Genomic DNA, 6,088 nt, shown 5'->3' on the forward strand with positions numbered 1-6,088 from the left:
TAGATAAATTTTTTTTAAAATAATAAAAAAATTAATTTGGATAATTCACAATATGTATATGTATCTGTATATTAACTCTATGAATCACAAGTAAATATTAACTTCATAAATCTAGAGAAAATATGTTAAGTAATAAATAAAAAACTAGAAGAAAAAAAAAGAGTTGGAAAGAAAGAAAGAAACAAACACCTCAAAATATACCATTTATATTCTTGGTTGCTCTTAGCTCAAGATTAAGCATATATTCATTTGATTGGATTGGATGTAGATGATTTCCAAATCAAAAGAAGACATTTTGAGATAGAAGTACACACTTTCTCAATTATAATTTATAGCAAGAAATGACATTTAACAAAAATATATTTAAATGACGAGAAAATATATGTATGCAATCATATGTGGAAAAGAGCTGGTATAACAAGTTCATTATACTTTAGAACTAGAATAAAGAGATAGGAATTAAAAGTTTGACCTCAAAATTCCCACAAAATAGAAAAAATCTACAATGAAACAAACAAAAAACAAACAAAAATATTGAATTTGAAAACAAGAAATTTAGAATTATAATTACCTGATAAACTAAAGATGTTAAAAGGAAAGAAGCGATCGTGATAGAAAGAAAGTTGATTAGAACAAAGATTGAAGAATAAATTGCAAGTCTTGAGTTTCAAGTTAAAACATATAAACTCCATTTTTATGGTTTTCCTTTGCATGTTTAATATACTCATTTCAATGATATTCAAATGGCTATTTATAACTTTATTAAGTGCGTATTCCAAAAGCTTAGAACAAAGTTGATTAGAACAAAGATTGAAGAATAAATTGCAAGTCTTGAGTTTCAAGTTAAAACATATAAACTCCATTTTTATGGTTTTCCTTTGCATGTTTAATATACTCATTTCAATGATATTCAAATGGCTATTTATAACTTTATTAAGTGCGTATTCCAAAAGCTTAAACTCAATTAATGAAATTATAACATATTTATAATTCATTAAAATTTTATTTTTGTATTTAAAAATAAAATAAAATAGTATATATATATATATATATATATATATATATATATATATATATGCACACACACGATATGGTAATAGATTAATAGGAACCAATATCTCATCGTTTCTCCATAAAAAAAAAAGGATTAATTACAATGACACCCCCTGAGATTTGCCTTAATTACAGCCATATACAAGTTAACCTCTTTTTGAACAATGAGACCCCTTCAGATTTCATAAACTTAACAAAGACACTCCTGCCAGGTCTGACACAAGTTAAAATGACGTTATTACCCTTTAGCTTTTGAATTACCCTAATTTTTTAATTAAAATAAGAAAATGTATCAAAAGGCCATTTTAGGACAAAAATACCCTCATCTTCCCTATCTCTCTCCACCCACAATCCAAAATCAATATCCAATCAGTCCCTTTACAACTTCCATTGAATTTGAATTTATCTTCATTGATTCAAGACTCATCATTTCAGATACTAAATTCACCGGAACTGTCCTTGCCGAGCTCGGTGACTTACATTCCCTCACTCTAAACAATTCATCCATATCAAACGATTAGTTAATAAAGTCTAAACTCTATCATTTCAACGAGAAACCCATATACTTCTGCAACTCTCTCTCTCTCGGGCTCCAGCAACGGTGACGATGCTCTGGCAACATTGAGTAGCAGTGGTGTTGGCATGATGGTGAAGCGATTTTTACGTCGACTAGATCTTGTTTGGCGACTAGCAGCGACGTGTGGTGATGCAATTCCAACGTAGACAAGGCGACGAGATCCTGGCGACACAGAACAAACATGGTGGTGAGAATCCTATGATGGCGACGATCAAGGAAGATTCTCCCATTCTCTTTTTTTGCATTTTCTTGCTTTAGATCCTTATGCTAAATGCTCTCCACACATAAATTATACCTCTATGATCACATATTTATCTCAATAAACCCACTTCAGCTTTCACCTCTCTAGAACCCCAACCATTACCTCCATTATAAACACAAGATTCGCATAACAAGTAACAATTGAATCCAAAATTGCCGAAACGGGCTTATCGCTTTCAATCATTCACTCAATAACTTAATTTGTATGCGTAAATAAATACAAATTGTAAAGTAAAATCGCAAGAATTAAGGGATACCCATTTAGAGACGAGACCAATCGAAGAAACCCATGAGGCATTTGGGGTCACACACCTAGTTTTGGTGAAGAACGTATCAAACCAAACTTAGGTTTAACTTGCTAGACAGGTTTGTTAATTCTACGAAGAATTCCTAATTGTCGTACTTGAGAATTCCCCTACTGCGACTTCCTTCTCATTGGAGTTCTATGAGCTAGCTGTGGAATGATTTCGCAAAAACATGCCTTGATCTTGAGAAAATGCATCCAACGAGATGACAGGAGAGGTTCATCGAGAGCTCGAGGAGACCACCAATGCGGGCAATTGGGATGATCATTTTCATCAGATCAACGACCATGATCTCTTCAACACCAAAGCCATGATCACCTTGGCCAAGACGTCAAGATCATCGCTGCCAATTTGATCGTCGACGATGGTCGGTGGTGCTGGTCGTCGTCATAAGTCGGTCGGATTTCGAGAGGGTTTGTCATGATCTAAGGGTAAGGGTATAAAGAGATTCTGTCGGTTGAAAATAAGGCTAGGGTTACATAAGAGAGGTGAGATCTGCAAGGGTTAAGAGAGTGATGACAAAGGAGTTGAAAGGTTAGAGAGAGAAACGATAGAGAGAGTTGTGGTGGTTGGGTTTTCTAAGATGGGCATTTTAGTCATTTTACGATTCTAATATTTTCTCATCATATATTAATTAAATATTGAAGGGCAATGTAGACATTTCGTTACCAAAATTTGATATAAAACTAAGAAGGGGTGTCATTGTTCAAAAAAACACTAAGTTATATATGGCTGTAATTAAGGCAAATCTCGGGGGGTGTCATTGTAATTAACCCAAAAAAAAAAAAAAAAAGGGTAAAGTACATTGACACCCCCTGAGGTTTGAGGAAAGGACAAGCAGAGGAAAGTTAGCCTGTTTTTTGACAATGACACCCCTTCAAGTTTGAAAAATGGACAAAGAGACCCTGAAGATGGTGAATTGACCTTATTACCCTTTCAAATAAAATTAACATTTTAATTGACTTAAATACCCTTTGATTGAACCCAAACCCAAACCCAAACCCAAACCCGAACCCAAACCCGCCTTATACAGTTCACCAGAGGAGAGAGAAGGGAGATCAGATGGATGGTGGTTGTGGCTGCGGTTGTAGTGGTGGGTGTAGAGAGAGGGGCAGCCTTAGTTGAAGAGATGAGGTGAAAAGGAGAGGGAGGAAGAAGATAGGAGAGAGATTGTGGTGATGGCTGCGACAGTGGGGGTGGCGGCGGCGATGACTGCGACAGTGGCGGCGAAACCCAGAAGCATCGGCGAAAGAAATTGCCGGCGAAACCCAGAAGCATCTGTATGTGTGTATACACACACTGCATATACTACCATTGCCATCAACATCACCCCTCCGCCGTCGCCAACATCACACCTCAAACTCCGCCACATCATCACACCTCAGCCGTCGGGGTTCACCCTTCACGCTCATCATCATCACACCTTCACGCGCTCCTTCTTCAGCGATGTTTTTTCGAAGCTCACCATCTGTCGCTGGGGTTTACCACCTCCTTCATGAAACCCTTGTAAGTTACAGACGAGGTTGTGGTGCTCACCATCTGCTGCCGGTGCTAACCACCTCAATTTCTCGGCCTTAGAAACCAACCGAAGCCACATTTGCTAACCCTTGCTCCAGCTTCACCTCCTACCAACAACGGCCACATCTACAAGCTTTCTCTCACATACAGAGCTCACAGCAACCCTTATCGGCGGCGAAACCACCGATTTCATCCTCAACTGTCCATATCATCCAGATCTAAAGATGACGGAACCAATTGTAGAGTCGAGCCAAACGCCCCTCATTCAGCAATCACTCCATACTCAAAGCTTCGCTCTACACTCAAACATCAACTCTCTGCCGCCGTCAAGAATCAAAGACGCCGGCGTAGGGAATATGTCTCTGTCAATCCTTGATCTGTCCGCTTCACGCCAGAAACTTGCGGCGGCGGCTAAGGAGTTATTTGAGGGGTTCTTGGAGGATGAAGGTGTCGGTGAAAGGAGTAACCAACATGTGAATGAAGGAGATGGTGAACCACTCGTCGACCGGTGGTTGGAAGGTGTGGAAGTGGTGTCATGGCCGGGTCTGGGTTTGATAGGTTTACAATATACATATAGATATATAAATATATATATATATATATATATATGTATGTATGTATTGGTGTAATAAATGTATAAGGGTAAAAGAGTCATTTAAATTTTTTGATATTTTATAATTTAAATTACTAAAATATTAAAGGGCAATCTTGGCTTTTTACAAAATTTAAGGAGCGGTTTGGATCAAGTTTTTGACCGGGGGGTGTGATTGTTCAAAAATAGACTAACTTGTATCTATTTGTCTTTGTGCCAAACCTTATGGGGTGTTGTGTACTTTACCCAAAAAAAAAAAAAAAAAAAAAATCTCATCGCTTCATAGTACAGCCGTTCTAGAGATTACCAAAAACCCTCACTCTCTCATCCCTCACGGCCTGCCACCGAAGCCGGCTTCGTCAACCTCACCGACCACCCACTGGTTTTACGGCCTACGGTCAGTTCTCTCTCTTTTTCTTTTTTTCTTCAAAGTTAATGATCCATTGCTGTTCGTGGTATACCCAAAGTACAACTTAGTGAACTTGCTGCGTGTGGTATACATAAAGTAAAACTTAGTGAACTTACTCTGTGGGTGGACAGTGGCTGTCTATATATTATATGTCTAATGTGCGCATAGATTTACACCATTTTATTACTTGAAAAATGGGTAAATCTTTATTTTACATTACAGATGGTGATATTTGTGTTTGATTATGATTTAAGGGTTCAATTCGAACAGAATATACATCCGATCTTATGAAATTTCTTTATCTTTTACACAGATCTAATGATTCTGATCTCATAAAATTACTTTAACAGAACACATATAATTTTTTATTTTTACAGTAGTTCATTTATCATTTAAGCTCACAGAACGCATACTTGATCATTCATTTTGATTATATGTTAGTGTCTCAGTAAATTGATGATCATTCATTTTGATTATATGTTAGTGTATCAGTAAATTGAAAATTAAATGGGGCGGGGCAGTGAAACTTAAATGGGACGGTGAGGGGGGTTTTGCTAAACAGTTTTTGGTGGGGAGACTTAAACCGAGGGGGAAGGTACTCATGCCCCCTTTGCCATCCCTATGTACGTTGTAATTAATCAAGAAGAAGAAAGGTAGTAGTAAGAGCACTCTCTCTATTAGTTTCACTTGGTAATAACCAACTAATTACCCATCAAATATCGAAATTTCAGTGAGGTCACTTAGCTTTCCATAGTAAATATAGCTAGGGGTGCAAATTGGGTGGGCCCAATTCGGACAAACTCGAGCCTAGTTCCAAAGTTTTTGGGCGGGCTGTTTAACTTGCAATTTGGTTCGAGCTTGGTTTGAAAAGTAACAACCCCATTTCATTTTGATTGGAGCTCGAGTTACTGTGTGGATCAATTCGAAGCCTAACCTGAGGCGGTCCTGAACTATATTTAAACCCGACTTATCAACCCCAACAATGAATCAGATATATACTGTAAAGCTGACCTCCCCGCCTTGAAGGGGACGATTTCTCCCCCAAATTTTTTTGTTGGAAAAAATAACCTCATTAGAGCATGTCAGCTCATAAAAGGTGGCTATTTATGTTATTTCAAAACTTACATCCCCAGCTTCTATTTCACGTGCCTCTCCCCCAAGAGCGATCGACCTTGTGCACCAGGTGGGTTTCTTTGCTCCCACTACACCACAACCACCAGATCGAACCTAGTCCCCCACACCCATATCGGTGTCCCCTTTGGTCTCTGATATCTCTTCGTTGGGCAGTATTCTTTATTTTTTTCCCAAAATTATATGATTGTTGTGCTGAAATTTTATGAGCACCACTGCCACTAGATCGAAACTAGTCCGCC

Source organism: Cornus florida, unplaced genomic scaffold, assembly GCF_030987335.1.
Source record: "Cornus florida cultivar Cherokee Brave unplaced genomic scaffold, ASM3098733v1 CherokeeBrave_3.0.0_Hap2_Chr10, whole genome shotgun sequence".
NCBI lineage: Eukaryota > Viridiplantae > Streptophyta > Magnoliopsida > Cornales > Cornaceae > Cornus > Cornus florida.